This window comes from Elgaria multicarinata, chromosome 5 (assembly GCF_023053635.1).
Source record: "Elgaria multicarinata webbii isolate HBS135686 ecotype San Diego chromosome 5, rElgMul1.1.pri, whole genome shotgun sequence".
Lineage (NCBI taxonomy): Eukaryota > Metazoa > Chordata > Lepidosauria > Squamata > Anguidae > Elgaria > Elgaria multicarinata.
The window spans coordinates 123640438-123668005 of record NC_086175.1 but is presented as its reverse complement, the minus strand read 5'-3'; positions in this window follow the sequence as shown (position 1 = coordinate 123668005).

The following is a 27568-nucleotide window of genomic DNA, read 5'->3' as shown; positions in this document are numbered from 1 at the left end:
CACTGTGCCCTGCTTGTAGGTTCCTGGTCTACAGCTGGTTGGCCCCTGTGGGAACCAGCAGCAACCCTGCACAGAGTGCTTCCTTTTCTTTCCTCCCTCCCTCCATCTTAAGGGTGAAGGCTGCATGTGTGCTTACCTCAGTTTCTGAGAAAATCGATGTTCATGATCAGTTTTCCACAGTCACGTCTGCATATCATATTGCATATCATAATGTGCTTCCCTCCAGATGTTTGTGATTACAAGTCCCAGCATTCCTGACCATAAGACATACTGACTTGCAATGATGGGAGTTGTAGTCCAACACCTTTGGAGGGCACCAGGTTGGGGAAGGGCTGCTCTAAACAAAAAAAGAGAAGTAGGTGGCCCTCAGTTGTTCGTCATCAGTTTTCCACGAGCCCACAGTCACCTCTGCATATCCTAGATCTCCATCCTATTCTCCATCATCCTCATGGTTGATCTGCTTTGGGAGAATGAGAATTTCAACGGTACTTTCTGCCTCCTTAGGGAGGATGTGGCGTTAAAGGCTTGTGAGCCTTAACTCCCAATTTCCCTGCTTTTTGGTGCTTGGTTGAAAACGGTAGAGCCTTAACGTTGTTTCATAAACTGTAGGGTTTTTTGTTTAATGAATTATATAAGACCCAAAGAAAAGAACTCTATTTGGAGAGAAAATTACATTGTAAATGAAGCTGAAAGAATCCCTTTCTCTTATTGCATTGGGAGTCAGAGAAACTAATTCACACTTCAAGCAATAATTATTGTCATCTTATTGGACTCAGTGTTTCATGCATTTGTTGCTCCCTGCAAAGTTTTTCCAGAGAGAATCCGTGCCTTCCTTGTTTTCCTCCCATAGAATAATTGCTCCTGTTTAAAATACCAGGCAGCCTTCTTTCTTGCATAGGCCAAGATGTGTCTTATTAAAACTGGGAGCACACTTTGCAGCCAATGAGCCAAAAAATAAAATACTAATCGTAGTTTCCTATTTGATTCAGCAAGCATTGAAGACTGTGGCCTACTTCTCAATGAGGTGGTAAGCCTCCATCTGGCCTGTACTATTCACATGGCACAATGTTCTTCCCACTGGGAGGGACACCTACGCATAGACCGCTTGGGTGTCAGGAATACAGATGGGTGAGCACCACAGTGCTTGACTCGAAAATCAACAGTGTCCTTTGAGAGTTAATGCCAGTGACTGGAAACCCTCAAGGAGGTTCTCTGATCATTCATCTATAATGTTCACAGGGCACAATGGCTGGCCAGACTTCCATGCCCATCACTGATTCTGCTTCCCCAAGGAAGCTTCAACTTAGAGACTGGGAGAGGTAGGAGATGGTGGAATGCTCCAGTCAGGGCCAGCCCTTCCATGAGGCAGGGTGAAGCTCTTGCCTTAGGTGGTATTTGCTCAGTGGCGTACAGAGGGCAGCAGTAGCAGCCCCTGATTATTCCCTTCTATCAGAGGACAGAGTTGTGTGTTCTAGGCACCCCTTCAGCTAGCATGCTTCCCTCTAGGGATGCTGTCCCATCCCCATGATTGAAGTAACATTCTACTGCCAGCCTGGTCCACTTCTGTAGATGGAACGGGAGCAACATAAGAACATAAAAAGAGCCCTGCTGAATCAGACCAAGGGTCCATCTAGTCCAGCACTCTGTTCACACAGTGGCCAACCAACTGCTAACCAGAGACCAGCAAAGAAGGACATGGTGCAACAGCACCCTCCCACCCAAGTTCCCCAGCATCTTGTCCTTCCCCTCAGGCAGCAAAATGTCTTGGGCTGTCCCTGGTGAAAGCCAGGTGAAGGATAAGGAGAAGATGATGCCCCCCACTCCATCTACAGAAGTGGCCCATTAAGCTCTGATGCTCAGAGTATCTTCCCCCATGAAGGGAGATAGGCCTGGAGTCATTTTTCATGGGCTCCCTTTCATTTCTATGGAACAAAGGAAGATTTGCATTGGAATGCTGTTGAGTGCAGACAAATCCTACACGTTTTAATAGCCTTCTCCAGCCCTGAACCCTCCAGAAGTCTTGGACTACAACTCCAGGCATCCTGATCATTGTCTGGGGCCAATGGGGGTTAAAGTCCAAAAGATATGGAGGGCACCACCTGGCCATGGACATTTTGTTCACAGAAGTCATAATTGAGAACCGGACCACACAGTGAGAGATAGCACATGGTGCTATGTAGTTGCTGTGGATGACACTATAGCCCTCTTCAAGCCCTCTTGCTGCTTACATGTGAAAAGGGCAGTGGGGCCTGCCATGCAAGCTCTGCCTCTGATGGTGGATTCCTGCATTGAGCAGGGGGTTGGACTCGATGGCCTTGTAGGCCCCTTCCAACTCTACTATTCTATGATTCTATGATTCTATGTTCCTCTTCCCACCAGAGACCTTCATGCATGAGGTGGAGGTGGAATGTTGAGCTGAACACTCTTAGAAGCCTTCCTGTAATCAGGAATACTGGTAGCACAGCATTTCTCATTGCAGGGAGACTTCTAAGTGCAATCGCAGTTGGAGCGGAAGGGGCAGGGTTGACATGTGCAAGTCCATTGGGGGCAAGATCAACACATATGGCTCTGTGAGTCCTCATGCATTTGTCTTAGGAGTGTTGTGGGTAGCCGACTGAGTCTGGGAGTCTGACAGGCTGCCCCCCTGGACCCAGTCAAGTGCCCGCAGTGCATTGGTGGGCCCATGGGTCAAGTGTCCATGTGGCCTGCAGATCACTCAGCAGCCATACACCCTCATCCAAAGCCTTCACTGTGCATGACAATGGAGGTTCTGGAAATTGCATCATATCTGGAGCCTCCATTGTTGTGCGCAATGCAGCCTCCAACCGAGGGCAGATGGGCTTGGGACAGCAGTGGATGCTCCCCAAGCCAGAACAGAAGCCCGTGTGGTGCAGCAAGTGGGGATGAACGGAGGCAGAAGGGTGAGCATCTGACAAATCATACACAGGTGAGTTCACCCATGCCTAATTTGTTTCAATATCTAAACAGAGGTTAAATCAAACTGGAGTTCCAGGATCTTGTGTTTGAATAGAACCCCTCTACCTACCACATACAGAAACTCCATGGCATACACAGCAGGGAACCCTATTAGGCCTGAAAGGCTGACATGCTAGTTTTCTACCTGCAAGAAACTCCTGGAGTAGCAGCGACTGAGTCTCCAAACCTGGACAGAAATTAAATCCCTAGCAGAAAGTTGAAGCAGAAAGTTGAAAAAAGGAGTAAAGAGCAAGATTAAGCCATGAACCATACCATTTCACTCCTGGTTCATCCCACCCCCTCTTTGGGGACCAGACATGCCAAGTCCGTTAATATATGGCCTGGATAAACTGTGGAACAAGGAATGTGAGATTCAAAGTGCATAAAAAGCTGTGCGTCTGACTTATTCAAAACACCTGTCTATGCACTTAAACGAATAAAGGCCAAGGGAGCGGGAGCAGGAGGTACATAAAAAGTGCGGCTTCCCATTACATCACCACCTGATGTTTTACTTTCTAGGTAAGAGGATATTACAATTCACTTAATAAAACATCTGTAGTATCAAATTAAAGTAGCAAAAAAGGCAGTCAGCTGTGGGGAATGCGCCTTCGCTTTTTGGATCAGAAGAAAGAAATTATCTCGTTTGGCATTTCCCGAGCAGCCGACGAGCCGACGCAAAGTCCCAATGGACAAAAACATCTTCCTCTTTGTTATGTGTAGCTTTGACTTAAGCCAGGCAAAGAATTATGACTTCAACCCCCTTTCCCTCCCCCCCCCACACTCCTCCAAGCTCAAGGATATTAAGCTGACTCTGCCTTCTCTGCAGCAGCAGTTGCTAGGCTCAGTTCTCACATGTATAAGAACTGACACACTAGGTTTGCCCCCCATGTCTAACCCTGGACTTGAACAGCTTGAAACCCACCCCACCAAACACAGACCACCAGCTAATTATGATGGCTCACAGTGGTGCTGGAACAGCCTAAGAACATAGGAAGAGCCATGCTGGATCAGACCAAGGGTCCATCTAGTCCAGCACTCTGTTCACTCAGTGGCCAACCAGCTGTCGACCAGGGGCCAACAAAGCAGGACATGGTGCAGCAGCACCCTCCCACCCATGTTCCCCAGCAACTGGTGCACACAGGCTTACTGCCTTGAATACTGGAGATAGCACACAATCATCAGGGCTAGTAGCCATTGAGAGCCTTCTCCTCTAGGAATTTATCCAACCCCCTTTTAAAGCCATCCAAATTGGTGGCCACCACTACATCTTGTGGTAGTGAATGTCATAATTTAAGAGTGTTCTGGACGGATAAACTAAGAGCATTTCAACTGTGTTTTTTTTTACTCAACCTCCTGTAGGTGAATTTAAAACTGTCACAAAACTTTTAAAATATCGAAACCCTGGGGAGACTGCTTTACGTCTGCTCACTGTACTTAAAAACCTCAAATAATGTCCTGTGTTTGCATCACTCATTATGCCATTATGTATTTGAAAGGCTTAAAAAGACCAGCAAGACACTACACTGACCAAGTGGGAAAGCCATTGCTCAGTGGTAGAGATTGGAGATGCCATTTTAATCCCAGGCATCTCCAGGTAGGGCCTGAAACCCTGGAGAGCCACTGCTGCCAGTCAGTGCTGACAATAATTAGCCACTGTGGGAACAGAAAGCTGGACTAGATGGACCCTTGATCTGATCCAGCATCAGAGCTCTTTGTATGTTCTTATGCACATCCCAGAGTGCAGGACATGGAATAATGGGCCCAAGTTACAGGAAACCAGATTCCAGCTGGACATAAGGAAAAACCACCTGACTGTTAGAGCAGTACGACAATGGAACCAATGACCTAGGGTGGTTGTGGGCTCTCCCATACTAGAGGCCTTCAAGAGGCAGCTGGACAGCCATCTGTCAGGGATGCTTTAAGGTTGATTCCTGCATTGAGCAGGGGGTTGGATTCAATGGCCTTATAGGCCCCTTCCAACTCTACTATTCTATGACTCTATAGTGGGCTTGTTAGTCATCTTCCTATATTCCAATGTTCCTTGATCAAAATAACCCATCATACTGTATATTCTCCTGCTTCCCGCAAGCAGACAGAACTTCCAGGGCAGCATTTACCCAGGAGAAGTTACTCCCACCTTTTGGTACAGCAGTAAAGGGTGCGTCCTATTTTAATTCTGAAAACAGCATCCCTTCTCAGAAGTTTGGGAGACATTGACCTCGAAGAATGTGAGCAGCAGAGGATGGCAGCAACTGGCATTTATAAATAGTGTTCCAAGGAAGCCTTAACAGAAATCAGTACTCTGATCCAATTTAACTGAAATAACTCGATGGTTTGACAGTCAGCGCACTGCTGAGTGTGAACAAGACGCATTCATTTGCTGACATGTTTTGGCAACTCATCACGACTGACAATTGTGCGCAGAGAAAACCACACAGACTATATGTGTCTGAATCAGGGCTAGCCAGCTGCCAGCCCACAGGACAGATGCACCACCGTCCCGCTCACCAAAGAACCACCAGCCCTCTCCCCCTGGGTGTCTCCACCAAAAATAGTTTCAATGTAAGAAGTACAGTCGTATGAGAAATTGGTTTCAGTTCATTTTAAAAAAAAATCAGGATTTTCTCAGTTTGCATCTTCCTGACCCAATGTGGACTCAGACACAATTTGCAGTTGAAATCAATACATTTCTGAGTTTGCAATATGATTTGCAAAGCAAAAAAGCATGTGTTCTACATGGAAAATGCATACATTTGAAAAAATACACACAAAGGGAGAACAGAGGAAGAGGCAGGTAAGAAATAACTGTATTATTATTATTATTGTACATTTCAAAGATGCATACAATTGATGCGTGTATGTGGAAAAATCCGTACATGAAAATTAGGGTTGTGCACTACCTTGGGCCAAATTCCTGGATCCGAGGTGAGTTGGGCTGAGAGGGGAAATGGCCCTTTATAACCATCGTAGTTTGTGGCTATAGATATACTAAAAATACCATAACTTTCAATCACGGCCTGGCTCTCAGGAGGAGGACGTGTTTCCAGGTAAGTCTTGGCAGTGGCAGCTCTGGGTTGGGGGATGAAGGGGCAACATGGGGGTGGCAAGAGGGGAGCAGGGAATCAGGAGTCCAATGGACTCCTGGTCCACCTTGCTCCTGGCTTTCCTGAGTGCCATGACTGGCACCCAGGAACACACAAGGCTGATCCACTTTGGGCAAATCATGCCTTGCTTCAGCGCCAAGGTGAGGCGGGCACACACAGACACCCAAATCACCCTGAGTCAAATTAGGGGCATTTTGGAGGCTCTGAAGCAGCTTCTGAGACAAGAGTAGACAGATATTGTATGTAATCTGTTTTTATGCTTTTTATGGTTTTAAATTTTTATATTTGTTTTTAATGTTCCGTGTTTTAGTCTTTGTAAACCTCCCAGAGAGTTTTGGCTATGGTGCGGTATATGAACGTAAATAATAATAACTGAAGGGACTGTGAAAAGCCCTAATGAAAACGCATATGAATTTTTCATACAAAAAGAAACGTGCAAAGCTTGCAATCTCATATGGTCTTGAGTTGGAATGAGTGTTGAGATGGAATTTGGAAAATTTCACCACACTCGAGTTTTATTGATCCACACATCCGTAATAGGAAGAAATAGACATCCACTATTTTAGCATAGCCATTTTGCAGTGATTAGTAGTAGAAGGGCTACTAATCACAAGGGATGCCGCTCTGGATACCCTGACATTAAGGATGTTGCAAGTGCCCAAAATGTGGGCAGAGTCTGACAGACTGCACCCCACTCAGCCGCCACCCCAGACACTGCTCCCCAAGCTGTAGGGCACTTGAGGACGCAGTTGGAAAGCATCACAGAGTCAGGGAGCATCCCCACTCCTTGATGTGAGACACCATTTTAATGCAAGATGCCAACTCCCAGAGAGCTTCGGCTATGGGGTGGTATATAAATGTAATAAATAAATAAAATAAATACATTTTCGTATTTTTCATATTGCACAAAATGGCAGCTGTAAAGGGTCGTTTCTACAAAATTTAGAGGCATGAAGGGGCCTCAAATGTTGCCGAAGTGGCCTTGGAAGGCCGCCATTTTGCACATCGTTAAAACGACAAAAATTACGGAGCTGCAGTTTTCTGTAAAAATGGCAGCTCACATCGAGGAGAGGGTGGCTGTGGGGTGCTCCCAAGCCATTCGCTGAGCCCTCCAGGGTATCATGTGACCTGGAAAGTGGGAGAGGATGATAGCGGCGACTCCACAAGCAGCCAACAAACATGGGCACCACTGATTGTGTCCACCCCTACCTGACACATTCTTGGTTTCCAAGTGAGGGCACCACAGAAATCCAGAGAACCCAAGAAGGACCAGATTTCCCGATGATTGGCATCCCTAGTGCTGGTTCCCATCTCCACTGGTCACCGCTCAGTAGCAGCAATGATTTACTAACCACCACCCCCTTACCACCTCACTGGCTACACATATAGCATCAAGTGATGGTTGATGTTTGTGCATGAGAGAACATAGATCAGTCAACACAGACCAAGCATTATTAGGGATGTATGAAGAATTCGTTTCAATTTGTGTTGGATCAGGATTTTACCCAGTTCACACTTCCTGGACCAAACACAGACTCAGATGCAATCTGCAGTTGAAACCCAAACATTTCTGAGCTTGCATTGTGATTCGTGGGCTCATAAATGCGTCCAATGGCATGCATACATTGAAAAACGCACATAAAAAAAGTATACATTTGGGGAGAGGGGGAACACAAGTACACTTTAATCAATGGGAGAAGGATGTGAACATTTCAAAACTGCACAATGGAGGTGGACATTGGGGAAAATACACAGGGAAATAAAAACGGATTTTCGTGAGAAAAGAAATTTTTAAAAAGATTGCAATCCGATACAGACACACGTTGTAACAAGTTCCAAGATGGAATTGAGAGAACTTCTGCAAACTCCAATTGTGGGTGTAGATGGAAGCATGCAATAAAGGCACAGACACCAGAGGTTGGGTTAACTAGGGCCTCTTTATTTAAATAATATTAATCCCTCCCTCCCTGGATCTGCACATGAAAGTGCGGGAATTAAATCCTTATCTCAGGCCACTTGCCTGGCTTAAAGGGTGAGCCACTCTCCAAGGCAAGGAGTCAGTAATTCCAGCTTCTTGCTTATGTGGCACTTTGTAAGTGTGGGGAGACCGCCCTACGACACCCCCGCCCACTGCCATAAAGACAGCAAGTAGGTGAAGACAGGAGGGTCTCCAAAGGCACACCATATCCTGACACGTGAGCCACATAGCCCCCGAGGAGCAGGTCCTCCGGAGATGCCGATCACCCAAAAGGGGCACCAGAGTGCTCGCCATCCCTATCTAATCAATTCCCGCACATTCCCTGCCAACAAATTAACCTAATTATACACCCTTCCGCAATAACGGCATCAGTATGGAGTAGGCAAAAAACACGAATGGAAAGAAAAATTCCTACTCAGCCCTCCCTCCAAAGGGAGCGATTGGCTAATCCCATACTAATAACGGGGCGGGAGCTGAAAACGAAAGAGGCCGAGCCTCGGGCGGGGCAGCCTTTGATAGCTGGGGCCCCGGCCTGCTGCACATGGCTCACGTGTTGAGGCTTATGAGCAGTCTTCATCCTGCTGTTCCCTCCCACAACAGCCGCTTTCCCACCCAAAAGCGTTGGCTGGGCGGGGAGTGGATTTTTGCTGACTTGCTGTCCCTAAGCATGATCATTGCCCTTTCAATTTAGTCACATGACACAAGCCCTAGAATTAGAAGAAAAGCAGAGGAAAGCGCACTCTTTCTGCCACCCTGCACCACCATTCTCATTCCCCCTCCATGACTAGGCTCCCTGCACAATTTAGGAGCCTGGAGAATCGGGGTTCCAAGCTCTGCAAGGAGCCGATGCACGTAGAGCTGGCTGCCCACAGTGGACCGTTGGCCTCCAACCTATGCAGGGTGACAGGGATGAAAGTGGAGGTAGCGGCTCTGTCCCTCCTCTCCCCACCACCTCGGGAGAACGGGAGAGGTATAACACCTAAATATGCTTCTGGCACCCCTCAAGCTGCCCTGAGGTCCTTGAGGTGGAGTGAGATAAACCTTGTTAAGAATAAGAATAGGAATAAGAATTTGAACCTGCAACAAAATGTTGCAGCATGGAGTGTTGCAATTAAGGATATTCCATCCCCACTCTCTCCCAATTTTGCATCTTTTAACCCTCCAGCAGTCAGTCTGCATTCCATGCCAACTGAGCATGTTCAATCCTTATTGGCTGTTCTTTTCGGGGGGGGGGGGTTGATGTTATTTTCCTAAAGGGTGTGTGTGTGTGTGTGTGTGTGTGTGTGTGTGTGTGTGTGTGTACTTCTGCCAATCTTGGGGTTTCCCAGAACCTATAATACTTATATTAGGTGGTGCTGTTGTGGCTATGTAAGTAATGGCACTCAGAAAATTGATTTTGCTAGTATGATGATGATGATGATAGATCAGGAGGTAGAAAACAGGGCATGTTTTAAACGCCCTCTGAAAACACACTTGTTAACCCAGACTTTCTCTGGCTGTAATTAAATCAAAACATGCTACTTCACCTTGCTCCTCTTTGTATTTTTTATTATTATTTTAATTTGAAGTGTTTTTTAATGTTGTCTTTGTCATATTGCATTTTAAATGTGATTTTAATATTTATGGTGAACCAGTGAGGGGTTTTGTTATATCTAGTGGTATATAAATGTGAATAATAATAATAATAATAATAATAATAATAATAATAATAATAATATCATTGCAAACATTTGTTCATCTTCATAACAATGTTATTTTACTGACCATGCAAAAGTTGGTATAATGAGCCAACTTAAGTCTTTGATTTTGACCTTCATTTTTTTCCTCTTCTGTGCCATGCTTGCTTCTATTTTTAATCAAGGCAAGTTGTAAGTTGTTGTGTGTGGTTCTGTGTGTGTGGAGGGGAGTTGTGCTTCTTTCGGCTGTAAGTCATCCAAGTGTTTATTTTAATTATATTCAACATGAACAAGGTTTAGCTTTTCTCCCCCTCCAATAGTGCTGTAATTCCCCTGTTGAGAAGAGCTGCTAACAAGCCTTTACTTCTCTACAAAAAAAGGGAAGAATCTACTACTAATCATGTAACACCACCTCATCTCTTCCGCACTGATGTGCAAGGATATGAGACATGCTGATTCCCCTTCCCAGGAGGTTGACATGTCATCTCAATCCAGCCGATCCGACTAAGAGGAACCCGTCCTGACAAATCAGCGACGTCTGTTTCTGAAAGGATTGCGTGTGGCCCCATCTGCCTTTTAGTGATACTTACTATTTACATACCTTAATAGCAATTAATGCTTCTCTTTGTGCACACTGTCCCTCTCAGTTAAGGGACACCCCACACACACCCCCACACACACTTGCTTAAAAACTGAGCTCTCAAGCTTTTTACACACGTTGGTCTCTTGTAGGCATGTATGTTTCAGTTTGTTTTTCATCAGGACTTTATCCAGTTTGCACCTTCCGGACCTAACACAGATTAGGGCTGTGCATGGACAACCCCCCCCCCCCCAACCCGCTTCATGGCCCGATTCGCAACTTTCGGATCGAGATTTTGCCCCCCCTTCCCTACTTACTTGCCTCCACAGTGGACGACGGAGGCCGGCAAGTGGGGGAGGGGGGCAAAATGGGGGCTGAATAAGCCCCCCTCCCCCCTGCCCCCTTACCAGGCTCTGCCACCGTCGCTGCACAGACTGCAGCGGAGCCAGGTAAGCCCCCCTCCCCTCCACTTACCTGCCTCTGTCGTGGTCCGGCACCAGATTAAAGTGATGACCAAGCCTCAAACCAGAAGAACAGGCTACAGCCTGCTCTTCCATCTTGAGGCCTGGCCCTCAGTTGAAGCTGGCACCAGACCGCAACAGAGGCAGGTAAGCCCCCCTCTCCCCTGCCCCCTTGCCTACCTCTGCCACCATCACCACACAGACTGTGGCGGCGGAGCCAGGTAAGCCCTCCCCCACTTACCTGCCTCTGTCACGGTCCAGTGCAGGCTTCAACTGAGGGTCTCAGTTGAAGCCTGCGCTGGACCACGACAGACACAGGTAAGTCGTCCTCCCCCCTGACCTGGCTCTGCTGCCGCCACCACATGGCCTACGGTGGCGGCACCAGGTGAGCCCCCCTCCCCGCCACTTACCTGTCTCTGTCGCGGTCTGGCACCAGATTAAACTATTGACCAAGCCTCAAACCGGAAGAGCAGGCTGCAGCTCTTGAGGCCTGGCCCTCAGTTGAAGCTGAGGCCCTCAGGTGAGCCCCCCTCCCCGCCACTTACCTGCATTCAGAGCTCCGGATGGAGGCAAACTGCTTCACCTCCATCCACAGCTCCCCCAACCCGATTCGAATCTGCCTTTGGCAGAGGCGGATCGGGTTGCTCCACCCTGGATTCGCAATCCGAATTGGAGCAGAGCACAGCCCTAACACAGACTCAATTGGCAGTTGACGTCCATATATTTCTGAGCTTGTAATGTGATTCACAGACACATCCACCCCAAAAATGTGTTCATTTCAAAAATATGTAAATTTAAAAATGAGTACATTTCAAAAATGCATACATTTCAAAATGAGCACGTTACAGAAATGAACACAATTTAGGCATAGATTTGGGGGAATGTGCATGAAAATATGCTCAGATTTTCCCACGCAAAGAAATAAACAAAGTTCACTGTCTGATATGGACTTGAGTCAGAACGAACTTTGAGATGGAATTCAGAAAACTTTAGAAAGCTCAAGTTTAGTTGATTGGTACATCCCTACAGTCTTGCCAGGTTGGTCCTCAAATGCCTACTATTATTTATTATTGCATTTATATCTCACCTTTTTTCCTCCAAGGAACCCAAGTGGCGTACATAATCCTCCTCCTCTCCGTTTTATCCTCACAACAACAACCCTGTGAGGTAGGTTGGGCTGAGAGTCTGTGACTGGCCCAAAGTCACCCAGTGAGCTTCCATGGCCGAGTGGGGACTATAACCCTGATCTCCCGACTCCAGTCTGACACTTTAACCACTACACCACACTGGTTCTACTATTAGGCATTAATTTTATTTGGCTGATGTAGAGAACAACAGAAACTATTTTACATTGGGTCAGATTATGTGCCCACCCAGTTTTACCTCCTCTCTCTGGCATTAGCTATTCAGGGTTTCAGGCAGAGATCTTGCCATCACCCAAAGTTTAATCCATTTAAACTGAAGGTGTTGGGGACTGAGCTTTTGGCCTTTTGTATGCACAACTAGGGGAGGATAAATCTGTTGATTTTGGTTTCTCTCAGTTTTCCAGTCTTACATTTGGTTCATCCCAAACTTTGAAGAAAACATTTGCCTGAAAACTCGTACACGTTTTTGTGTTCATTCCTCTGGATACATCTTTTCTTTGCAATTTTGCTCATTACACACTTTTTGCCAGCCATTTTCCTAATATGATACATTTTAATGTTATTTTCGTCAATATATGGTTTTTGCATGCACTTTTCATTAATATACATGTTTTTAAACATATTGACAGGACAACGCTATTGCAAAACTCAGAGAAGTGCCAATAAATGGGTTTGGGTTTGCATATTGGTTCAGAAGTGTGAAATGAGTAAATTCGCATTAAAATGTGAACGAAATGAATTTCTCCCCATCTGTTAATTCAGTCTTGTTTAACTTCAGAACCTACACCAGTTGGGTTTTAGACACCCCAGTCGGTAACCAAGCTAAATCTAAAGTTCGATCTCTTTCCGATCCTCCCAGAGTGCAGGACACGGAATAACGGGCTCAAGTTAAAGGAAGCCAGATTCCAGTTGGACATCAGGAAAAACTTCCTGACTGTTAGAGCAGTGCGACGGTGGAATCAGTTACCTAGGGAGGTTGTGGGCTCTCCCACACTAGAGGCCTTCAAGAGGCAGCTGGACAAGCATCTGTCAGGGATGCTTTAGGGTGGATTCCTGCATTGAGCAGGGGTTTGGACTCGATGGCCTTGTAGGTCCCTTCCAACTCTGCTATTCTATGATTCTGATTCTATGAGGCAAACATCATTTTCACTGTGTGGGTGTCCAGAAACCAATTGGTGCAGGTTCTGAAGTTTAAACTATACCAATTGGGTTCTAAGCACCCCAGTGGGTAGCCAAGTTAAGTCCAAACAGATAAACCAATCTCCCACCATACCTACAACATAATGTTTGTCATGAGTGAAAGGGGGAAGGATTAAACCAATTGTTCACATTTGCGCTTCAGGCATTGTGACTGCATGCCAGCATTTACTGTATGTTTCTCCACTGCACCTATACACCAGACTTACTGCTGCATTGAGTGTGAGACCTTTACACCCTTCACAGACATGGGTCTTAACATCTTATCGTTGTCATAGCCTTCTGTTCACTTAAACTCAATTTGCCTTGAGCTCTCACGATCTCTCTAACTGACCCGACACAGGTGGGTCCATGTTCCCAGCTGACCAGAGTTGTTAGCTCCTTGTCTCTGAACTCCTTTCAGATTAATTCACCTTCTCTAAGGACGCATTGCCAGTCGAAGCACATCCTCTCCAAGTCGCGAAGTGTAGCAGGGGCACAACAATGTCAAAAGCACCACTAGATGTGTTAAAATGAACGCATAACATTGTGATACCATTCCTCCCAGGGCAGCCATTGCTTCAGATTTAGGACAACATAACTACACCGCTGGAGACAAACCAAACTGTGGGCACGGGTGGCTCATGCAGTAATTGGTTGAACTCTGAAAAAGGACTCCTGCATGACCAGAAAGAAATGGAGGTAGCCGAAGAGTGGGGATCAGGAGACGGTCTGCAGCTACCAATCAGCACGGCCATCCCCATCTCCTCGCTTTGCAGAATGAGGGGGAAACAAATGAAGCCATTGGTTTTTGGCAATCCTCAATGCAAACCTGCCAATTAGAGAGAAGCAACCCCTCGCCAGAGCGATGCCTCCTCCAAAGGAGAAAAGCAGGCTCTTGTTTGGTATAAATGGTTCTCAGAGGGGTCAACAGAGGACATGTGCAAAAGGGAGCGAGGGAGACCAGCTCGCATAAACAGGCCGTCAAGAGAGGTCCTAAATGGGGAGCAGCCACCGTAGTGGGATGTTTCGATGCTCTCTGCAGCGCATTAACAATGACGTTAGTGTCCTGCCTGATTAAACAGGAAAGTCTGATGAGCTCTTGTACGGGTTTGCCTTTCCTGGGAACCAACGCAATATAGTAGCTGAAGTGTTGCATTAGGACATTGATGGCACAGACACAAATCCCTGCTCACCTATGACATTCACGGGGCAAGCTGCTATTGCCAGCAGCAGCACTGGAAAAGGTTATTGAGAGAGAGGGACAGAAACAATGGGAGGGAAAGCCTTGTCCCACATGGGAAGGCAGAAATAAATAAGCCTATAAAAAGATATCCACATATCGTTTGGTTATCTTCCACCCCCTCGCCTCCAATACCCTACCCACCCTTCTGAGAATTCCTCTCATCCTGCAGGGATTTCTTCACAGGCTGGGTGGTGCATAATTCCTCCAGTTGAGGAGTGTAGCCCATAGTAGGCAGCTTCTGTTGGTATGGAAAGTCTCCTCCCTGCAAATGAGAAGGAGGGGAAATGAGACCCAGAGCAGATCTACGCATAAGTGGATCAACCGCTTATAAACATTTTTAATGGCGTTTTCCGTCTTATTCCGCCACATGATGCTTGACTTTTATCGTTTTATCGCTTACCCTTCCTGTCGTATTATTTTGTGATGTTATTCTTATAAGTCGTAGTATGATCTGTTATGCGTCCGATTGTATCATTGTATCGTTCTTTCTTTTTCTATTTTTCTTTTTTTAAGCCGATCAGCTTCCTCGGGGCGTGTCCCTTTTCTTTCCACGCCCAAAGTTGCAGCCGTTTTTTCAGTCTTGCCTCGTGTTCCTCTCTGCAGCCACAACCTCCCTCCCCCCTTCCATATATGGGCATTGTTCTATATGTGTTTACTCAGAAGTAAGACTCTCTCTGTTCAATGGGCTTTCCTCAAAGGTAAGACAGCATGTGATGTTAGTTGAAATCAATGGGATTTACTTTTGAGTAAGGGAACCAGCACACCTGTAGTTCATGAACTTGAAGATGCAAGCAGGCAGGGAGGGAGACTCCAGGCAGGGTTAGTGGATTTACTTTACTCAAAAGTAAATCCCATTGATTTCAACTGCTAACGTGACATACTGCCCCTTCGTCTGTGCTTAGGAAAAGAGTGCAGAAAGAGGGGAAATCTTTCCCGCCCCCCTTCTCTCCATTGCTCTCCCCTCCAAGCACAGACCAAGGGGCAGCAGGTCACGTTAGCAGTTGAAATCAATGGGATTTACTTTTGAGTAAAGTAAATCCCCTAACCTTGCCTGAAGGCTCCCTCCCTCCCTCCTTCCATGGCTCCAGCTTAGGAAAAGCTCCCAGGGGTGGAAAGAGGGGAAATCTTTCCACCACCACCCTTCACAGTTTCTCTCGGAGGAGGGACAATGGAAGAAAAGAGGAAGTGGGAGGAACAATAAGCAGATGGGGACTTGAGAAAACAACGATTAAAAAATACATGGTGTGGCCCAGATCAGCAGATATCTACGGACAACACAACGGTAAGAAACGTATTAATAAATACATGTGCCTGGGGACATATAAAATCGTAATAAAATAATACGTTTAATGACTCAAAAAAAAATGTTTCATATATCTGTGTGGATCCACTCCCAAAGACAGCAAAGGAGGAAAGAGGGCTACAGACCCTTCCCCACAACAAAGGAGGCTGAGGCCATGGCTAGACGAGGGGGTTGGAGGGCAACGACCTCACGATTTTATGATTGTGAGATCATCGCCCTCGTCTACACATGGTGCGCGACATCGCGGCCCCCATTTTGGATTTTTTTTTAAGGGAAAAGGAGCGCACAAGCACTTGAATGAAAACTAAGGTGTGTGGGTTGTGTTTTTTTTTTTAAAAAAAAAAAAACACCTTTCTCTCCCCCACCCCACCCCCGATGGGCACAGAGCTCTTGAGGAGCTCCATGCCCAGTTCCTGGCTCCTCACGGTTACTCACGAGGAGCCAGGACAACCCGCGATGCCTGTCCACACATTGCACGGTTTCAGGATCATCCCAAGACCACGGAAAAAGGGGGGGAAAGGATGGGGCGATATCCTGGGCCAAGGGAGGGATCATCCCTCCCAGCTCCTGGGATGCCCTATGCATCATGTGGACAGACATGGATGATGATTCAAGAGGCAGCTGGACAACCATCTGTCAGGGATGCTGTAGGGTGGATTCCTGCATTGAGCAGGGGGTTGGACTCGATGACCTTGTAGGCCCCTTCCGGCTCTGCTATTCTATGATTCTATGATTCTATGATCCCAGGACGATCACCGGGATATCGCCTGGTCTAGCCATGGCCTGAGGCTATAGGGGAGAGCTGAGTATCAATGGCTTGGAAGGGTGCAGTTCATCTACCTTTCAGCCCAAATGTTCTCTGCGCTTCCCCAGTTCTGTTGCCAAAGATGGAAGTGGCTCTTTATATACATGAGGGAAGATGAGGATATCATTTCAATTTTGATCAGGATTTGCCAAAACTCTCAAAATTCTGCACATTCTAGAAAAAAATAACTTGAGATTTTTTAAAAAAATAAAATAAAAGAAACTGTATGTGGGAGAAAGCTAAAGTGATGGGTTGGCTGTAAAAATGAAATATTTTATTTTATTATTACATTTTATTTATTTATTATATTTGTATCCCATCCTTCTCCCTCATTAAGGTACCCAAGACAGCATACATAATCCTCTTCGTTTCCATTTTATCCTCACAACAACAACCCTGTGAGGTAGGTTGGGCTGAGAGTCTGTAACTGTCCCAAAGTCACCCAGTGTGCTTCCATGGCTGAGTGAGGACTAGAACCCAGATCTCCCGCCTCCCAATCCAACACTCTAACCACTACACCATACTGGCTTTATATCCCACCTTTATTCTTCTTGTAAGGAACCTAAGGCGGTCTACATGGTCCTTTTCCTCTCCATTTTATTCTCACAACAACCCTGTGAGGTAGGATAGGCTGAGAATCAGTGACTGGTCCAAAGTCACCCAGTGAGCTTCCATGGCCAAATGGGGACTAGAACATGGACTTTGTGGATTCCAGTCCAATACTGTAACCACTGCACCAAACTGGTTCTCAGTGCTTTGAGTGGTTTAACTCCCAGGGCTTTAAGTGCTTTGCTTTTAAAAGTTTTAATTTTTGTGAACCGCCCAGACAGCTTCAGCTATTGGGTGGTATAGAAATGCAATAAATAAATTAAATAAATAAACTGCAGTAGCAGTGGGGGGGGGGGGAGGAGAGAAATGCACAAAAGAAGTTCCCAGAATTCTGTGGAAACCCTGCAGGGCAGCTCTCAAACACAAATTGAGTCTTACATGTCACAGGTCTCTATAAAGTCAAAAAGGCAACGGACAACCCTACCTGCTTTTTCTGAGTCAGACGAATTCCATGGAGTTACAGACTGTTTTTCTTAAGGGGGGGGGGGTTGCACAAACACGCATTTGCAAACAAACAAAATTCTCGTAGCACAATATCTGATTCTATCAATGAGTGGATGACAAAATAAAAGACACTTGACAATCCCCAAAACATAGACAGAACAAAATCTCTACATCCTTAGTTAGGTCCCTTTCAGAGTAGATATTAACGGGCTAGAAGCAGTAACAACCACTTAAAAACACTGCGGGGACCAGTCTTTTCTGTTTTAATGTTTGAAATGGTGTGCTTCGGCTGTCTTTAATCTTAACGGTTTAAAGTTTATAATACACTTTTGATTTCTCACTTTCAGAATGTTTAACAGATACCCTGACAAGCAGCATGTGACATTTGAAACATCAGAAGAAACAAGAGTGCATTTGCTAATAAATAATTTTCTTTAGCACCATTGAAGGTTCACCTCCTTGCATGTGTTTAACTCTCTAGGGGTACGCAAACTCACGTGCACCAGGCACTCACCCCGGTACCACTACCATCTGCCCCTGCTTACTGGGCCCTGTGAGCCTCTTCTGAGGTTCAGCTTGGCCTGTTGAGTGCTACTAGCTGCCCACATGTACGCGGAAATCGTGCACCCTGTGTCAATGACTCAACAGGAGAAGTGCGCATTTTCGGAAGCCTCCATAAATTGTGCATTTCATGCCTCCTGCTCCTTTACTCTTGCATCAATGGGGCCTTTAAGACCCCCATCGGCAGAGGGGGGGTGTAATGCATTGAGCAGGGGGTTGGACTCGATGGCCTTGTAGGCCCCTTCCAACTCTGCTTTTCTATGATTCTAATGCAGACATCATTACTGCAGAAAGGGGGATGTGGACAATTTGGGGGCGTGGGAGGGTGGTTGCCAAATGGTTGCTGAGGCCTCACAAGTGCTGAGGGGACATCCATGCTCACAAGAGGAGTTTCTGACTGGGTCAAGCGGGGACATGGGGATCCGTCAGGCTCTTAGACCCAGTAGGGTGCTTGGGACAACCTTAAATTCTACCTCGACAGACAGACAGACACACACCTGTCATTTCTCTCTGGCTATTTTCAGTATTAGCCAAAGACATTTATTTGGCTGAAGCAGAGCCCAAAGTGTACACCCACACATTCTCTTTCTGTCACATACACATACACATACACACACACACACACCACTAGGTACAACTCTTTAATAATCTTGCCACAGCATTCAACAGTGGAGTAGCAGAAAGTGAAGGTGCTCAACATGACTGTCCCCATAGCCACATCGCCAAAGGGCAGTCCAAAAATCCAGGCAGCTGCGTTCATCCAAATCTTTCACATCAACAATCCAGTTCTAGCAGTTTTCGTCTCCACCAGGAACACGTCTTCAATAAAGCCAATCAGTCTTAATTGCCTTTCAAGACTAAGCCACCTTAAAAGACTTTGTGAGACAACATGGAACAATGTATCATTGCTTGGGGTGTATTTGTAGGGAAAGATGAACTCACCCGTGCCTGGCTCCATTGGACATTCATCAAGTCACCACCACCACCCGTCATTAGTCACAGTGTTGTGTGAGCTTACCTGCAGATCAGCAAGCCGTGTGCCTCCCCCCCCCACCAGGTCCAAAGCTTCCATAGTTGTGCACAATTGAGGCTCCAGATATTGTGTATCTCCTACTTTGCATAAATGCTGGCTGTAAAGGCCCCATTTACACGAGAGTGAGGTCCTTTTCCTCTCCATTTTATTCTCACAACAACCCTGTGAGGTAGGATAGGCTGAGAATCAGTGACTGGTCCAAAGTCACCCAGTGAGCTTCCATGGCCAAATGGGGACTAGAATGGACCTTGTGGATTCCAGTCCAATACTCTAACCACTGCACCAAACTGGTTCTCAGTGCTTTGAGTGGTTTAACTCCCAGGGCTTTAAGTGCTTTGCTTTTAAAAGTTTTAATTTTTGTGAACCGCCCAGACAGCTTCAGCTATTGGGTGGTATAGAAATGCAATAAATAAATTAAATAAATAAACTGCAGTAGTGGTGGGGGGTGGAATGCACAAAAGAAGTTCCCAGAATTCTGTGGAAACCCTGCAGGGCAGCTCTCAAACACAAATTGAGTCTTACATGTCACAGGTCTCTATAAAGTCAAAAAGGCAACGGACAACCCTACCTGCTTTTTCTGAGTCAGACGAATTCCATGGAGTTACAGAATGTTTTTCTTAAGGGGGGGGGGGGTTGCACAAACACGCATTTGCAAACAAACAAAATTCTCGTAGCACAATATCTGATTCTATCAATGAGTGGATGACAAAATAAAAGACACTTGACAATCCCCAAAACATAGACAGAACAAAATCTCTACATCCTTAGTTAGGTCCCTTTCAGAGTAGATATTAACGGGCTAGAAGCAGTAACAACTACTTAAAAACTTAAAATTCAGGCAGTTGTGTTCATCCAAATCTTTCAGATCAACAATCCAGTTCTAGCAGTTTTCGTCTCCACCAGGAACATGTCTTCAGTAAAGCCAATCGGTCTTAATTGCCTTTCAACACTAAGCCACCTTAAAAGACTTTGTGAGACAACATGGAACAATATATCATTGCTAGGGGTGTATGAGTAGGGAAGGATGGACTCACCTGTGCCTGGCTCCATTGGACATTCATCAAGTCACCACCACCACCCGTCATTAGTCACAGTGTTGTGTGAGCTTATCTGCAGATCAGCAAGCCGTGTGCCTCCCCCCCCACCCCCACCCCAGGTCCAAAGCTTCCATTGTTGTGCACAATTGAGGCTCCAGATATTGTGTATCTCCTACTTTGCATAAATGCTGGCTGTAAAGGCCCCATTTACACGACAGTGAAGGCATGAATGGCTGCAGGGGTCTCAAAAAGGAAGCTCATGAACACCCTATGGGCCAACAAGCTGGGTCCAGGGAGTAGATGTGAGACACCCAGTCAAGCACCTGCAACATCCCTTATGTATGAGTATGTTGTTTCAATTCACCAATCACTGGAAAAGGCCCCATTCGCAATCTTAAAAGCCAACAGGAGCTTGCTTTCTCTGAAAATATTTGCAATTCCCAAACTTGCCCTCACGTTTAGGAAATATGCACTTGGAAAAAGTGCACAGCTTTCTTGAAGTGCACACCTTTTAAATCACCCAGTCTTTCGTTTATGGGGAAATTTGCGCAACCGCGATCATTTGCGCAACCTTGGGAATCATTTGCTCGACTTTCACATTCGATAGCTGTTCGTTTCGTACTGCTTTCCCATTTGTGCAAAATGAAGAGCAATCACAAATGTGAGTGCAAATCGAGGAGAGACAAGCAGCAAGCTGGAGTCCAGAGAATCTTCGCAAGCTCAAACATTGCTCATTTGTCCATCCCTAATTGCCGCGCGGAAAATCCAGTATCTCCCAGGTTGACTGGGAGGAACAGAGAAGTCTGGGGGAAGACGGCCGATGACAAGTGCCAGCGCTGCATTCCTCTGACCCCACTGTACCATTTCCATTCACATACCAATTCCTACCTTCAGTTGCCCCACCCACCCCTCATAGTGTCACCTGAAACAGGTAGTTTCACTGTGTTCAATGGTAGAGCTGTTTTGCAATTAATGAGGTACACATCATCAGTTACTAGGGCTATGCACTGCCTCGGATCCGAACCCCGAATTCAAAGCGTATCGGGGTGATTCGGACCTCTGAATCACTGATCCGAGGTGGTTCGGGTGAAGGCCGAGGTGGCCCAAAGCCAATTGGCTCCGAAGCTTTGGGCCACCTCGGCGCTTCCGAGCCAGCCCCACCCCACCCATCTCCCACCAGTCTCCTTACCTGCTGCCTCTGTCGCCGCCGCCATCTTTCTTCTGGCAGCTTCCAGTGCCACCGCCAGAAATAAAAGAGAGTAGGTCGCGCAATATCTTAAAATGGCGTGGCCTACTTCCGGTCATTTCCGCCAGTGGCACCGGAAGCCGCCAGAAGAAAGATGGCGGTGGTGACGGAGGCAGCAGGTAAGGAGACTGATGCGGGGGGGGAGCCTTTTCTGGGTGCCACATGGTGCACAGCCAGCACCCAGAAAAATCCGAGTCACTTGGGAGGGCCTGAATCTCACCTCGGCTTAGGTGCTGAGGCGGGTCGGGCAACCCCTGAAGCAGCCCTGAGGCAGATCGGGGCTGCTTTGGGGGCTCCAGATGCACAGCCTTATCACTTACCATCACACCATCGCTTACCGTGACTCACCATAACACCATTACTTACCTTCAGTTGACCCACGCAACACTTCATGGTGTCACCTGAATCAGTAGCTTCACTGTGCTCTATGGTAGAGCCCTTTCAAAAACAGTGACATACACACCATCGCTTACCAAGCTTCACGGCAGAAGTGCTGGTTTTCCTGGCTCACTGAGCACTCTCTGAGCCAATATGCCACCGGAGTGCCAGCAGCTGTGTCCTTAAAATAATTACTCCTCCCATCAACATGATTGAAAGGATTGCATGCCACCCTAGTACAACAAATTCTTACAGACATTGGATCTGGGATGTACAATCAGTGGTCATCTGCCTGTTCCTCATTCATTTCAGCAAAAGAAAGTAAATGATCATGGCCATCCCTATATGATTCGTACAGTACTCTCAATTTAGATGATTTTGAAATAACTAACACACACCCTTCCCAACCTCTCGTAGTCCTGATTTTTAAACCTGGTCAACCAACACAAAGCTGAAAGAAAATTGTTTCAATTAGCCAGATTCATTTGCTAAATCATCTCCGTGCCTCTGAAACTACTGTCTCAATGCATCCAACAACATCTGGCAAACAAGCATTGATATATTATAATGTTTGCAAGACCATATGGCAATACATCTTCAAGGTCATCAGCAGGTAGGTGTATGTGTGGAGAGGGTGGGGGAGCTGCTATCCCTATTGTTTCTCTCATCCACCTGAGAATCATCACATTAACTCAATCACAGGTTGCAACATCTGATTCAGTTTGGATAGGAGATTGACAGAAGTTACTCTAATAAAATTACTAACAAACAACATACTTAACATCTCCTTAGGAAACATCTCAGACATCTCCCATTACAATACAGCCTTCTACCCAATCTTCCCAACTAATGATGAAAGAAAGAAAGAAAGAAAGAAAGAAAGAAAGAAAGAAAGAAAGAAAGAAAGACTCGTGTATATGGCTACAACCACCCAGAAAACAACTGTTTTCTGAATTATCACTCTATCATATTCAAATAATTCTTTACTGGATCTATTGTTAAATGTATTATCTATTTATGTATTTATTTTATTTTTACTTAAAACCTCCATATATTCTCCCTCATCCTATCTGGATTTTAAGGCAATATACAACCTGGGTAAGTTTATAAGGTCTTCAGTCTAGTGTTTCAAACTGTTAGTGAAGTTTGTGACTTCCAAAACTCCATTACAATTCATTCAAGGCCTGGCCCTACCATTAGGCAGAGTGAGACAGCTGCTTCAGGCAAAGTAGACTGGGGATTGATGATATATTGGAGGACAAAGCTGTGTGTGTCACATGGCCTGCTCTGCACTCCTAAGCTACGGTGGATGTTGTCCCGTCACCAGTGTTGAACTTAGATTCATGGAATTGTGGAATGGTAGAGTTGGAAGGGGCCTATAAGATTCCTGCATTGAGAAGGAGGTTGGACTTGATGGCCTTATACCCCTCCTTCCAACTCTACTATTCTATGAATCTATGAGTCCACCCCACCTATCCTGCTCAATGCAGGAATCCACATTAAAGCATACTCGACAGGTAGCTGTCCAGCTGTGGGAGAGCCCAGGACCTCCCTTGAAAATTGGTTCCATTGTCATATTGCTCTAACAGCCAGGATATTTCAACTGTCAGACTGGTCATCTTTTGCATATGGGATAGGAAGGGCACCATCTTGTCCAGACAGCAACCTGTCTTGGCCTAGATTAATTCTTTCCACTTCTGATGTACCACTAATTGGGGAGAAAGCAACAAGCTTTTATGGAGGCCAACACTAACAAAAGATTTAAATCCATGAATAATAGCTACTGTTTCCATTGCAGTTGACACCTGACAAATGACACTTGTTTTGGACCATTAAAAAGCATGCAAAACACTGGACAGTTTTTAATTGTGGCATGAGGGAGGTCATGGACAGAAAACACCCAAAGTCAGTCCATGGGATGCATACCCATGAAGTCAAAGAAAGGCATTTTTCAGTTCTTCTTCCAGAAGCCTCCTTTGGAATATCAACTATTCTATCCTTCCACTTGGGATTCTCCATATGTTTCCACCCGGAACAAGGACACTTGGAAGTCAATTCAATCTTCTATTAACATGGTTCGCACTACGGAGGCTCAATCATTTATTTTCTGGAGTCCTTATTCCGTAAGGGTTTATGGGGATCTTGGCACAGGACAGGGAGAGTAAATTGAGCTATTTCTTTAGATTATACATCAGGGAAGTTTTTTCCTTCTCATTTCCTCTGGCTGCCAAAGAGGACATATTCTATTATGTTTCTATCAACAAAATCTTGCTTATCTTTAAGTTTTCACGTGATTTATGGTGCACATTTTGGGGAATAAGATGAAAAGTTTTTATGGATCAAACATATGTTTAAGGCTGTAAAATATTTATTTTTGAGGATCTGCATCAAGCAGCATCACACCTCATGGGCTCCACAGCTTTTCATATTTTAAGTGCTCACTGGCCAAATTAATACACTATATTACTTGGGAAACTCTCTATCTGCAAGAGAGAAAATTAAACTATTTGTCATTTATCGGAGCTCTCGGCTTTCATCCCAAGAATGTAAAACTGGCAAATATGCCATCTTCACAGCACCTTGCTGCAAGCAGAGGCAAATCACAAGAATATTAGAATTTTTAAATGTACTAAGAGAGCATAACACTTCTGAAAAGAAAGATGCTTAAAGCTGACACTGTCTTACTCAGGGCTCCATTTCCAGTTGGCCCAAATTGGAAGCAGGACTTGAAGCATTGTGCAACTATGGATATTTCCATAATTACAATTTAATTTTCACATTTGCTCTCACCAAACAAGTGTTAAAAATAAAAATGAAGCTACAATTAGGTGGTTAATTGTAACAATGATGCAGTTCTTAGCAACACACAAGGTGTGTGAGTAGTTGGCAGAACATTAAGTATGGCAGCTCAGCAATATCCATCAAACTTTTTGTCAGTTTCATGGTAGAGGGTGGGCTGTTCAGACAACACAGCAAGCCATGGTTAGACCATTAACCCTTTTGCAGCAAGTGATTAGTGAGCTTGTTTAAACCATGGTTATGTAGTCACCATGGTTAGGAATAGTTCATATGATACACCTTAGGCCATAGCTAGACCTAAGGTTTCTCCCTGGATCGTCCAGGGGTCAAACCTGTTCATCTAGGTGACACACAAGGGATCCAGTGCTCAGGCAGGGGTGAACCCTGGATGATCCCAGGATAAACCTTAGGTCTAGCTGTGGCCTGAGTTATAGTTCACATAACGTGCTAAGCCATACTGTTTAGCTCAAACTGCTTAACCATCATGGCTTAGCATGTCATCTGAACAGGGTTGTTGTTTTGTCTGTTTATTCATTTGTCTTTTAACCTGCGCTTTCTCCTGACCTCAGAGTGGCTATGCATTTTCCCCACACACACACTAAATGTTCATAATTTTGTCCTGAAGGGGCTCAACAGATGGACTTTCACAAGATTTCCCCCTCCCCCCCAGAGACAGGCAAATTATTTGCATCCATAACTAACATCAGAGAACAGGTCTACCATTTTTGGTAGCTTTGGAAACTGAGCAACAGGAAGGCCCAAGCTAGGCAGACCTGGTAACTGATTAACATGTATACCAGTCCTAAGCCTCCATTGTGTCTCAGTTCTGTCCTTCAATAGGTAGACCTGGTATACCGATGATGTTTTTCCACCCATGGCTGAACCTTTCAATTCCTTTCCTGGCTCCCTTCATCCCCTCTAGCACTTAATTATTTTCAATCCTTCAATTAATTTCCCCCCAATCAATTTCCCACCCACTGATCCTGCTCCAGATCCAAATCAATACCCCTTCAAGTAATTACCACTATCCATCATTACCCAAAGTGATAAATCGCCTCTAAATAAATACATCCCTTTTCAATTAATTTATCCCCCCCAAATTAATATCCCACCCAAAAGTCACCCCAATTCAATTGCCCTTCAGTTCATTACTCACCTAAATCCTGAAGCAGAATCTGGCCTCTGAACTTCTGAAGCAGGGACACTCCCCTCCCTACCATGTGATTGCTTCAAGCTGCCTCCTCCTCTGTCCTCCTCTGCCTCTATCCCATGTAAGCTACATGTGCTGCTATCTTCACTACATAACTCCCACTCTCATGTGGCCTCCTCCCCTCCACTGCGTAGCTAGCTCCTACTTGCTCCTCATCTTCCTGATCCTCTCCCTCCTCTCACAATACGGGTGCAGCAAAATGTTGGGATGGAGGAAACCCAGTGTGGTGTTAGACTAGGAGTCGGGAGATCCAGGCTATAGTTTCCACTCAGCCATGAAGCTCCCCAGGTGACTTTGGGCCAGTCACTGATTCTCAGCCTAACCTACCTCACAGGGTTGTTGTGAGGATAAAATGGAGAGGAGCAGGACTATGTAAGCCACCTTGGCAGGATATAGATGATGATGATGATGATGATGATGATGATGATGATGATGAAGAAGAAGAAGAAGAAGAAGAAGAAGAAGAAGAAGAAGAAGAAGAAGAAGAAGACAGATCTACTCTACTCAGCCTCCACTCAGCCATGAAGCTTCCCAGGTGACTTTGGGCCAGTCACTGATTCTCAGCCTAACCTACCTCACAAGGTTGTTGTGAGGATAAAATGGAAAGGAGCAGAACTATGTAAGCCACCTTGGCAGGATATAAATGAAGAAGAAGAGGAAGAAGAAGAAGAAGAAGAAGAAGAAGAAGAAGAAGAAGAAGAAGAAGAAGAAGAAGAAGAAGAAGAAGAAGAAGAAGAAGAAGGTTTACTTCTTTTTTACTTAAGAGGTTAATAAACAGGATGGGAAGAGGAAGAAGAAGAAGAAGAAGAAGAAGAAGAAGAAGAAGAAGAAGAAGAAGAAGAAGAAGAAGAAGAAGAAGAAGAAGAAGCCAGATCTACACCAAGCAGGATAGACCACTTTGAAAACACTTTGAAAATGATATGTGGAATGTGTCCTAGGCCCCATTATAAACCATTATAAAGCAATAGTGTAGATCCTGCCAGTGAAACAAACTGATTCATCTTATCAGAGGGCTTTGAGTGATTAGCTCTTTACAGTCTGGGGCCAAATCAACACCAAGCAGGATATGACACTTCAAATACGGTTTGACAACTGTATCTGGAGCGTCCCCTGGGCCCCAACGGTTGTCATTACTGTTATAAACCATGTTAAAGCAATAGTGTAGATCCTGCCTAAGTTTGAATCATTGTGCAATTCCCACCAAGTTTGCGATGATTAATTAGGATTGCCACCTCTTTTTCCCCCCTCCTCATCCATCACTAACATAGAATCTTTTCATCACAGGTTTTTTTTCCCCATCCTAAAAGGCTGAAAGGTTGAAAGGGTTAGTTACTAGCAGTAGTAAGTTTAGATTAAAATATGCTGGTATTGCTTGTATTTTTGGAGTTGTTGGTCCCGCCCCTTTTTTCCTTTGGCTCCACCCACAACTGGAATGTGGCTCAGGAGAGCTTCTCCATTCTTGAATTCGGCCCTTGGGCTGGAAAATGTTTGACAACCTGATCTAAGGGAACCAAATTATCTGGGGGATAAAAATAGCCAAGTAAAATAAAAACGACATTATAAAATCTTTTTAATAATAATAATAATAATAACAATGTGTTTTTGTTGTTTATTCGTTCAGTCGCTTCCGACTCTTCGTGACTTCATGGACCAGCCCACGCCAGAGCTTTCTGTCCGCCGTTGCCACCCCCAGCTCCCCCAAGGTCAAGTCTGTCACCTCCAGAATATCATCCCTCCATCTTGCCCTTGGTCGGCCCCTCTTCCTTTTGCCTTCCACTTTCCCTAGCATCAGCCTCTTCTC